This window comes from Globicephala melas, chromosome 18, assembly GCF_963455315.2.
Source record: "Globicephala melas chromosome 18, mGloMel1.2, whole genome shotgun sequence".
NCBI lineage: Eukaryota > Metazoa > Chordata > Mammalia > Artiodactyla > Delphinidae > Globicephala > Globicephala melas.
The window spans coordinates 18268360-18280705 of NC_083331.1; the positions used below are offsets into that span (position 1 = coordinate 18268360).

At 38.8% G+C, this 12346-nt stretch overlaps 1 protein-coding gene across 1 annotated transcript in view; it reads right to left on the minus strand.

The window, feature by feature from the left end:
* FNDC3A (fibronectin type III domain containing 3A) overlaps positions 1-11972 on the minus strand; it is a 162782-nt gene extending 150810 nt beyond the window's left edge. Inside the window, exon 1 of the mRNA XM_030882305.3 lies at positions 11719-11972. The gene's annotated coding sequence lies outside the window, so the exon portion shown is untranslated. The remainder of the gene's footprint in view (positions 1-11718) is intronic.
* Between the last annotated feature and the right edge of the window lie 374 nt (positions 11973-12346).

Here is a 12346-nt window from a genome sequence, read left to right on the forward strand (position 1 = left end):
TTTGAATTCCTCTGTAAAAGCTGTATTACTAACTTCACCATATTTAACATGTTTCCTTCATTAGTTTCTCCCCAATAGAGAATTTTATCATAAGATGTAATAAGAAAATCAAGAAATATTTCTGTATTTTCCATGAGAAGTAAGATCTGTCTGTAGAACCCAGTATTTTAATGTTGTCCTTTCTGAGATAACCATATTCTTTGTTTATAAATCTACAACTATGGCTGAGCTAAAAATTATTGCCTAAATATGCTAAGCTTTCCTCATATTATCTTTAAAAAATCTTCCTTTTCTTTACTTTGTCTTCAGTTTAAGCTAACATCTCTCCTGAAATTTACTACCAACTTTCCTAAAATATTAGGTTCTAATATTAAAAGGGGAGATCAAAATATCCAGGCATATGAGACTTGAAAACAACTATAATCAAAATTACAATTTTATATTTGGAAAAGAAAATTGCTTTTATAATAGAAATTCATAAAATAAAGTATACTAAAATTGTCCTGGTTGGCAGATATGGTTATATAAAGGTCGAGAATCACTAGCCTACAATTCTCACTTCTTTAACATGCTGTAACACAGCTTCAGACCCAACACTAAACTGAAATTGCTCTCTTTAAAAGCACCAATGATTTCAGACACTAACTGGGAAGGTTTTGAGTGAAAGGATATGCTGTTAAAAATCACACAGGGAAACAGACATAAATCAAGGCCGGCCAACTAGAAGGTATGGTTCTAACAAGGACTAGTCACAATCACCAAATCCAAACCATCTTTTCTTTTATTGTTTGTTACATCACGAAAGTTGCATGTTTTACACTTAAAAACATATGTACAGACATTATTTTTAACTCCTGCCCCATTCCAACTCCCATTTCCAGAGCAACCACTGTGGAATGTACCCTTTCAGACATTTGCTCTGCACTTATGTACGTATGAGGTTTAGGGGAGTGGTTTAAATAAAATTGCGTGTACTGGTCAGTGTCTTGTTTTTTCATGTAAAATATCTTAAGAGTTTCCTAAAGAAGTACATCTGTAGCTACTTCATTCTTTTTCATGGCTGTCTAATATTCTACTATGAGGGCATACTATAATTTATTCTAATGATGAACACAAAATGCTTTCATTTTTCTTCATATATTTCTCCCTCCACAAGGAACAATCATGTAATATTCTCTATGACCCTATGATAGTATTTCTGTATTATAGATACACAGAAATGAAACTTCTGGCTTAGAAGTATGCATTTTCAAAATTGACAGAAACAGGGACTTCTCTGGTAGCACAGTGGTTAAGAATCCGCCTGCCAATGCAGGGGACATGGGTTCGATTCCTGGTCCAGGAAGATCCCACATGCCACAGAGCAACTAAGGACATGTGCCACAACTACTGAGCCTGTGCTCTAGAGCCCGCGAGCCACAGCTACTGAAGCCCACGCGCCTAGAGGTGCTCTGCAACAAGAGAAGCCACCGCAATGAGAAGCCCACGCACTGCAACCAAGAGTAGCCCCCGCTCTCAGCAACTAGAGAAAGCCCATGCGCAGCCGCAAAGACCCAATGCAGCCAAAAATAAATTAATTAATTAAAAAAATTTTTGACAGATACAGCTAAACTTTTACCCTAAAAAGATGAAGCTGTTTATACTCCGTTCAATAGTTTATGAGTGCCTACTTTCCAATTTGACACCTACTAAGGTTTTCCAATTTTTGCCAATTTTATTAGCAAAGATTAAAAAAAAAATCGTATCTTGATGTTTTCAATCTCTTACTACTGGTGTGTTTGAGCATCTCTTCAAAACTTTATAGGCTATATTTCTACTTCTATGAATTTCTGTACATTCTTTCTCATTTTCTACCAGGTTGACTTGGTTAATTTGTAGGCACACCTTATATACTCTGAATATTAACTTTGTCTACTATATGTCAAATATTTTATCCCAATCTATTGCTTGCCTTTTTAAATGGCATCTAAGTTTGACGTCTTATTTGAAAAGGCTATCACTACACTGACACTTTTTTTACATTCACTTCTTCCAAAATTTTTGCCATTTTATTGTTTTACTTATATTTAGTCCAACTGGAACTTAGTTTTGAGAGTGCCACAAAGTGAGTACCTAATTATCCTTACCTCAACTGGACAGCCAATTGTCCCCCATCACTTATAGACTAGCTCTTCCATTACTCACTTGTTAATCATACAATAAATTCTTCTGTAACCATGGTGCTCCTCCTGAATTCCTTATTCTGTTCCTTTGATCAACATGCTCATTCCTACTCCAAATTCTTATTAGTTTAATAATTATAATTGTACAGTATGTTTTAATCTTTGATGGGTAAGTTCCCCTTTGTTATGCTTCTTTTTGAAATTTATCTGGCCGTTCTTGTGCATTTTTCCTTCTCAAAACTTGAAACATCAGTTTGTCAAATTTCATTTTAAAAATCCTGTTGGATTTCTAATTAGGATTACACTGACTGTATTAATTTGGTGAGAACTGCCAATTTTATAGTATTAAGTTCTCACATTCAGGAATATACTATTCCTCCATTCATTCAGATTTCTTGTAGTTTTCTTCAGATGGTGCTGCATATTTTTAAAATTTCTCAGGTATTTTATAATTTAGGCTTCTACTTTTCTTACTGTTTTTCATAGTTGGTTATTGCTAGTGTATAAGAAAGCTAATGAATCTTCTAAATTTATCTCATAGCCAGTGGGTTTACTGAAATCTCTTTTTGACTCAAATCATTTTCTGTTGCCTGTCTTGTCTAAGTAGATAATCATATCAACTGCAACTAGTAACAGTGATATATTCCACCTCACTCCCAATCCCCATTATTTCGAGGTTAATTATTTTTCTTGTTTCTTAACACACTGGCTAAGACTTTGACCAACGTTCCTATCTTTTAATGAAAGTACTTCTAACATTTCATTATGACATTTAATACAGGTTTCTGGTAGAGACCCTTTATAAGATTATTTCTTGTTGATGAATAGTTGTCAGGGATAACTGAATTTTAGAAAATGATTTTTGTTTTTAGCACCAAAGAGATATAAACATACAGTTTTCCCCCTTTAACCTATTAGTATAGTGAATTACATTAATATGCTTCCTAATGCTGAATCAATATTATACTCCTGGAATTCAACGTATCAGAACTGGTATGATTTAATAACTCAAAGCCAGGCTCTGGAGTCAGAAAGCCTACGTTCAAATCCCAAATCTTTCACTAACTAGTTGTATGATTTTAGGTGTGTTATTTAACTTCTCTGTGCTCCAGTTTCCTAATCTTTAAAATGATGACAATAATAGCTACCTCAGAGAGTTGTTTTAAGGATTAAGTAAACTCATACATGAAAAGTTGTTTAGAATAGTACACAGAACATAGAAATCATTTAATATATGTTAATTATTATCATTTACTGAGTGCCTCATATCTGCCAGCCGTAAGGTATGCGGCATTGCAGGAGTCAGCAAACTAAGACCCGTGCACTGAATCTGGCCTCCTGCCTGCTTTTATAAATAAAGTTTTATGGGAACACAGTTATACCCAATGTTTATAATTATCTATGGTTATTTTTATGCTCCTACACCACAGTTAAGTAGTTGCAACAGAGTCCATATGGCCACAAAGCTTAACATATTTGCTATCTGCTCCTTTACAGAAAAAAAAAAAACCAAAAAAAACCCAAAAGAAAACCCCTGCCGACCCGAGAAGTATTGCTCAAAATCGAGGAGTTCACAGTCTAATAGATGAGACAGGCAAGTAAAAACATATATATGCTACAGTATGTTATATACACAGTCATATTATGAGCATATTATGGAAACCTATGGCAGTTCAGTACTAAACTATAGGAAGGATTCACACAAGGGATGAAAGACAAGAGGTATTTTATTTACTTTTAATTATTTTAAAATATGTATTTGTTTACATGTCTTTATCTCTCATCGTACTGTGTGAATTGCTAGAGGAAAAGGAATATGACATTCATTTTTGTGACATTCATATTCTAAGTATCTACGACATTTAAGGTTTTTAACAAATGATAGATGAATAAATAAATGAATGGTGAAAGGAAGAATTTAGATACCTGGGTAACAATGATTAGAAATGTCTTTCAAAGTTCTACATATAAATATCCTATGGCAAGTATTTTACTTGCCATGTTAAATGGGCTCTTTCTTTTAATTCCTATAGCAGCTAATTCTAGGAGATAGATCCTATATTACCCCTCTTTAAAGTGAAGAAAGTAAGGCTCCTTGAGGTAAAAGCAATGTGCTCAAGTTTATATACAGCCAGTAAGGGAAGAAGCCAACAAACAAACCTTTATCTGCCTCATGTAAAACATGCTCTTTGTACGACAAAATTGGGAAGTGGTGGGAAATAGATATAGTCACAGGATACCAACAGAGTATAAACTCTAAAATAGAGATAGAAGATATTATAATTGATGCAGCAGGAACTGTAGTGTGGTTTTAACTTCTAAAACTGAGCGATGATTTGAATAAATTCATATTTTTAAAATATTAGTCTGGAGGCAGCCTGAAGATGAACTAGAGGAACAGTTGCCTGTACATTTTATCCAGTCTCCTCTATCACACACATTAGACCAGTTTTGGTCAGGTTCAAGCAATCGACAAAAAAATAAAATTGCTAGCATACTATGGCATTTGAGGAATAATGATTTATCTACTAATCTGAAGTATTGGAAATAGCTAGTCCTAACATGGAAGAAACAAAAGTATATTTCATTAACTAAAATGTAAGGAAAAAGTATATACTGCAAATGAAAATACTACATAGAAAAAAATCAAGTCTTAAGAATGAAACTGTAACTGAGAATGGCTGTCAGGAAAAAGACTCACAGTCTTAGAGAATGAACTTAGGGTTACCACGGGGGGAAGGGCAGGGGGAGGGATAGACTGGGAGTTTGGGATTGACATGTACACACTGCTGTATTTAAAACAGATAACCAACAAGGACCAATGTATAGCACAGGGAACTCTGCTCAATACTCTGTAATAACCCAAATGGGAAAAGAATTTGAAAAAGAGTAGATACATGTATATGTATAACTGAATCACTCTGCTGTACACCTGAAATTAATACAACATTGTTAATCAACTATACTCCAATATAAAATAAAAGTTAAAAAAAATAAAACATCTTTGGAAAACAAAAAAGAATGGCTGTTACAAGCAAACCAAAAGAATCTAGAAAATGTAAACATAATGAAATCAGAAATTATAAACTATGTTTTCACTTTTATTTTTATTTAAGCCAATCTTAAGAGAAACTGATTTTGAAGTAAATGAAATGACTACTCCTTCAAGCTAGATCTCAACATAAGTACATAGTTGTTGTATATGACATCTATTTCTGCAAAAGAAAGCATATAATTACTTTTTAAAGAAAAGTCTTAACTGTGCTTTAAAATGTACTTAAACATCTGTTTAGAACCCCCAGAGAAGTAGGAAGATTTTTTTTCTCCTTACTGGGGAATTGGATTTCACTAAGAAATCACTTAAATTGTTTAAATTATTGTTCAAAAATATATTAAAATGTGGATTCTGAAGAAGGAAAACAGAAAACAGTAACTTTCAGACACTTCTGATAGAGGCTGATTAACACAACCTAATTTATCAAATTTAGATAACCTTTACACTAAGGTTTATGTCAAAGTACACATCATACTTACTCTGTCTTTCTAACAATTAGCACATAAGCAATCTCAAGAAGTGAGGGAGGAAGAGAGATGGAAGTCAATCAGAAGTAATAGTTTCATCTGTAAAATGAGAGTACCACCACATATCTGGCGAGTCTATATGGCATTTAAAAAAAAACAATCAAGTTTCCAATGAGAGTTCAAGTGGATCTTATTACTATAGATAAACAGTCTTCTACTTGAAAAAAAGAAAACTATAAGGAATTCACTTCTGCATATTTTTATCCCACTGTGGAAAGACTAGCTGAATTTCCTTGGAATGAAGATCAGTATTCTCTTGCAAAGAAGAACAGAGGCACTGGATACCGACCACACTGAAAGATTAATAAGAATGGAAAGAAAGCTTTTAAAATGTGCATTCTCTTTGCCAAGAAGGCAGTTAAAACTTTTGAGTAAACTAAATGTTTTTTGGAATACTATATTTACAGAGGTTTGGAGGATAAAACTTGAACTCATGATTTCTGGTCTTACTAAAAAAAGGCTGCACTGCTTCCAATGTAGTAGCATTAATGTAAACACATACGGTACTTTAATATTGTCATGGTTTCCAACATCTCTTTGGTTGCTCACAATATTTCTGTGGGGAAATCAGGATAGACATTATTCTCCATTTTAAGAATTGGGAACCTAAGATTGAAAGAAACGAATCTGAGATCATACGGCTAACAAGGGTGAAGTTGGAACTAAGATCCAAGGTACTTTATCTCCTATCTAGGAAACGGAAACAGCTGGAATAATGAAGCTGTTTCAAGTACTGACAAAAGGGGGGGTGGGAGAGTGAATTGTTAATTTCTTCTTAAAGCAAAATTTAAAAAGCCAAACTTTTATTGGGTAGCAATCCATGAAGGCTAAAATTTAGTTCAAAAGGTCTGTACTGCCTTAAAACTTAAGACAGTACATACATTTAAAAAGTATAGAAAATGCTAGTATAGGCAAAAGGACAACAGTTAACTTAAGTTTTGGGGTTTTGTTGGTTTGTTTGCTTTTAATGTTTTTAAGAGGAAAAAAAGAAACACCACTGATTTTATCCAGACAGTTCTCCGTCATATACATCTTTACTTTTCCCAGCACCTAATACTATCTCTGATACACAGAATGTATTTACTAATGCCTGTTGAATCAAAGAATGCTCTTATGCTATATTCTTACTTTCTTGATAATACAAAATATAGAGTAACCCGGGCTTCCCTGGTGGCGCAGTGGTTGAGAGTCTGCCTGCCAATGCAGGGGACACGGGTTCGAGCCCTGGTCTGGGAAGATCCCACATGCCGCGGAGCGGCTGGCCCCATGAGCCACAATTACTGAGCCTGCGCGTCTGGAGCCTGTGCTCCGCAACAAGAGAGGCCGCGATAGTGAGAGGCCCACGCACCGCGATGAGGAGTGGCCCCCACTTGCCGCAACTAGAGAAAGCCCTCGCACAGAAACGAGGACCCAACACAGTCAAAAATAAATTAAAAAATATATATATATAGGGTAACCCTAGCGAATTTATTCATGCAACCATAACCTGAGGCACCACTATTTACCTGGTAGTGGTACATGAAACACAATGTGAAGGAAATAGAATTGCTTTAGAAATACACACCTATAAATTTAGCAACTTCAAAGAGATATTTCATGTAAATGAATTTTCAAAATAACTGATACTTATCCTTTAAATCACTGTAACTTATCTTTAAATAATCATAATGAAAATATTTTCAAAGAGATTTCTAGGTCTTTTTTCTCTGCCTTAATCTAAACATGATACAATCTTTTCTTGATGACTCAAACTCATCAATGTAAATCTCAATTATTAGACTATTCTATAACACAGTGACTCTTGGAGTTATTGAGGGATGTCCAACTGTTTGTCTCTTCACTAACTCAACCTAGACTACTTTTAAAAACAAGGTTTCCTACTGCCTGCTCCCCAGTTGTCACTTATAGGCCACCAGCATCCTAGCCAAGGCTTCTAAAATGCCAGTTGAAGTTTAAAATACGTACAACCTGAATAGGCAATTGATATACTTAACCTCATACAAGATTATAAATTCCATGGTGTAGCTATTCTCACTGCTCTAAGGCCTAGCTCAAAGGCTTTTCTTCTTTTATGTCCGAGTTCTGAGACTCAGTCTAGGCAGTTGCTAGAAGTCTGGCCACAAAAGAACAATTACAATACTAATTTCTGCATGTTCTCTTAATTCTTACTATAATATAGGGAAAAAAACATAAATGATAGTCATAACAAAACACAAAACAACCATGTAAACAAATGATGAAGGCAGCTCACATTATGTGCTATATGGACAATTACCTAGCCAATTACTAGCCAAGAGTCAGCAAACCAGGCTCGCTGGCCAAATCCTGCGATTGTAAAAAAACAAACAAAAAAGGATATTCAACAGAGACAGTAAGTGGCCCACAAGGCCTAAAATATTATCTGGCACTCTAAAGAAAAAGTCTGCTGATTCCTGATCTAAACTGTAATAAACACACACATATAAAACATATAAGCTATTCCTCATACATAAAGCTTAAGTTATTAATATAAATAACTTAGTAGATGCAGCATTCTTTCAGTGATGGGTTCATTATGATACAGCCAAACTTGTCCAGCCCTGCCTATTACTCTCTTGACCATGCTGTAGGGCTTAGCCAAAATCTTGACTTTAACCTTCTTTCCTTCTTCCTCCTAATACTTATCCTTATACACTCTCAGACTGGTCTCCTTGCTATTACTTCCAGCTCTGGCTGTCAATCTTTTTTGGAAAGTCTTTCCTTTTGCTAGATATCTAAATCCTTCCTAAGCTTCAAGTCTGACTTCCTTTAAATGCCTTCCAGGATCATTCTAGCCCTCAATGGCCTCACTTTCCTTCAAATTACAGTCCTTGCCACACAATTTAATAATGCCGTCTCATATTTTTGCTAATGATTTCTTGTGTGTTAGTCTAGTATCCCCAACTAGTCTGTAAACTACTTGAAGGAAAGAAACACATCCTATTGCTTTTGTATCCCCGCTCTAATAGTAGCTCATCGTCCTCTGAGCACGTGTCATCTCCCAAGCACATCTCTCTACCTTGGAGAAAAAACAGCCTGAGGAATGGTAATGGGTGATAAGTGATTGGCAATATCAAAGGAAGACACCTACAAAGGAACTTGATAGAAGACCATAGGCTACAACGCAAACTTAGAAAGTATATGTGAAAGATAAGCAAAACTACAATAGTGGGAGGACAGAGATAAAGATCAAGGGTTAAAGAGACCACGGCATAACACTCTGAAATAAAATGAGACCAAAATATTAAGAAAATTATAAAAGCTCCCAATACAGGTAAAAAAAAAAAGTTGCCTTTCAACACTACTGGTCATTAATTTCTTTTTAGCAAGCAGCTCGACACTGATATCCATACGGGCCATTTTTCTTTTTCTTTTTGCAATGTGATAAAAAGAAGCACTAAAAGACTCAATGGAATTGCATGCACAGTATTCTAAACCTTTGGATTTACAATACTGTGAATTAATTTGAAGTCTGCTAGAGACTGCTAGGGGAAAAAACCAATTATTTATCTTTTGATTACCTGGCTAATAAAATTAGAAATCACATGCATATCGCTACATCATGCTCAAAGATATCGCCTAGACTCATTTTCATAGAAAAATGTACCAAGAACAAGAGAAAGAAAACAAAACCTTTAGGTTACTTCATCAAATTGTATCTTAAAAATATAGGCAAAATAGAAGATGCACAAGCCTTGGATGTATGCACATTAAAAAAATACAAATATTTTTCAACAGACATAATTATTACTCATAAGTCTAAAACAAATTGTAAATTAAATGCTCTTTACCTAAGTAAAGCTACAAAAGACGATGAAAATTATTAATCATGCATCGCTTCTCTTTTTTCTGGGTTTTATAACCTCTCAATCCTGACCTCTGCCTGGCTGGTCAGAGAAGAGGGAGACATTTTTTCATAATTAGTAATAAAACATGCTCAAAATTATACTGTAGAACTTTAAAAATTAAAACGTAATCACTAAATGCATGATAAATCAGCTTTCAGTTACTCATACAAAGGGGGAAAGTGATGACATAGATGACACCAAATCTGTTTTTTTGAATCATATGATTAATTTGGGAGAAGCAAATTACCCTTATAATTATGTTTGATTGAAGCCAATGTTAACCAGAAGTTTATTTTTCCTGAACAGTCAATGAGTTTTGAGCGTTCAGAAAAAACGGAAAGAGGGGGAGTTCATTCAGAAGCATACAGGTGGTTAAAAGCAGCCAGCTTGAGATAAAAAATTTTCAGTTAACCTACACAAGAAAACTGAGAGGTGTTCTATGAAGGGAAAGAAGAAAATTTCATAAAATTTGTGATAGTGCTAAAATTCTTAAACATAAAACTATTTATAGAAATCTTAACAAAATCTTTTTCCTGTCAAGTCATCATCCCTTCTTCCCAATAACTGGTATAAGTGGTGATAGCAACAATTATCAGCGGGCTAAGAAGCTGAAAGCAAAATTTTAGGTTCTATGTTATCAAAGATGTGTAAAATCCTTTTTATCACTGTTTTAAGTCTACCATCTGTCTCAGTGGGCACTTTATCTCATTACTTGAGAAAAGTCAAACCAACCAAGAAAATATCAAACAGGCAGGGGACTCATTTCTCTGGACTATTTTTAGGTGATTTAAAAACTTACACGATGGCAAGAACTACAGATTTAGCAAATACACAAAAACTAAATATTTACCCAAATACAAGATCATAGCCACAAAACTCAATTAGTTTCTGCCTAACATATGGCTCCAACTCCCGGGTGGCATATGTTTAGCACTGGTGCTGGTACTATCATTGTGATAAAACATTATAGTAACAGTTCAACTTTTGTTATTTCATTCTTGTAATACAGAAAAACACACACCAATTTTGCTTCCAAGAGCTAAAAACACAGACCACGGGAAAAAGCAAAATAATTATGCCGCTCAGTTTTAAGAGCCTACAGTCTACACATACATGAGGATTATACAGTTAAAAAAAAAATCTTGTCAGCCTGGTATTCTTTGTTAATAGATGGTCAGACACGAAGGTGTCCAAAGGAACTTACATGAAATTTCACAAAAGAAAATCCCGTATTTATGATTCCTAGCACCTCACTATCCATTATCCCCCTTCCCCCGAGAGAAAACTATCCCAAGGCTTTTAACGTTAACAGTTTAATAAAAGAACGACTACATTCATTAAAGCCGCCGCCGTCCTGTCCCCGATTTTATGGCTAAATTACGTGTTCATTTTCTTTACCTAACGCATGACGTTCTTTCACAGCCGTGTCAGAAGTTCAAAGATCCAGGCTGTTAAACAGGGCGAGGACTGCAGCCCGGAGTCCACCCCCCGACTGAACAGGTGGTTAACTCCGCCGGCTGGAGGAACGGCCAGGTACTGGCACCAGCCAAACAGGATCAAATACACAAGGGCGGGTTTTCGAGGTTTTAACCCCAACAGGAGCGGGGGAAACTCTCTTCAGAGGAGCATTCAAGTTTGGCGGCTGCCCGGCGGCCAACACCGAAGGCGCCGCGGCCGCTCGGCGATCCGCTCCGGAGGGCTCCGCAACCCACCCCCCAGCGCCGCCGTCAGCGGCGCGGCTCACCGCGGGCCGCGGCCCAGGGGGGCGGAGGGAGGGCCGCCCGCGCCGCCGCGCCGCCTCCGCGGGCTGGTGGCGGGGTCGCGGCCGCGCCCCGCCGAGCGCCTCCCGGCGAGACTAGGGCCCAGCAGGTGCCCCGTGAGTGGACGGGTCCCGCCCGCGGCCCACTCCCCTCCGCCCAGCGCGCGCTCACAAGACCGGGTGGGCCAGGCCCCTCGACGGGCCCGAACCCCGCTTAGCGCCCCGGCCCCTCACACCCAGCCTAACGGTTTCCCCGGCGCCTGCCCCGGGGCGGGGGCTGGAGGGTGGAACGGGACCCGGACGCCTCGGTCTCCCCCACCTTTCCCGAAGGGAGCGCCCGCGCTCTCACCTCCGAGTCACGCCGCTCTGAGGCGGAGGAAGGCGGCTACCCCGGCGCCTCTTCTTCGGGTTCCTGATCGTTCTCGCTCCACTTCAGCGGCAGAGCCAGCTCTCGGGGCCGCAGCGGCCGCCGGCGCACTGACTGTTGGGGTGGTTTCCCGGCAGTGACGGTGCCGCCTCAGCCCCGCTCTTCGCTCCCTCTCCGCGTAGCTCCCGCTTTCTGTTTCACCCGAGGGACCACGAACGCCGCCGCCGCCATGCTTACTACGGAGCCGGGAGGAGGAGCCGGGAGTCGGCGCGCCGAGTGCGGCTGCGCGAGCCCAGCCGACGGCGCCCCCGGCCGGCCCGGACCCCGCGTCCCCGCCCCGCGCCCTGGCCGGCTGCCCCGCTGGTCTTTACCGGGAGCGCGAGGCGCCCGCGGAGCCGCCGGTGCGGGGCGTCAGAGTCCCCGTCGCCGCTCCCGGGGCGCCCACCGCCCTCCCGGGGCTCCGGGCTCTCTCCTGAGGCCCGGCTACGCCTGGGTCGTCGCAGCCGCCGCCGCGGCCAGGCTGCTAGCGATACTAGGGAAATGAGGAGCCAGGTGACGTTCCTGGGGCCACTCACACACTTCTCAGTCCAGATTGTAAAAGGCTCCCTCT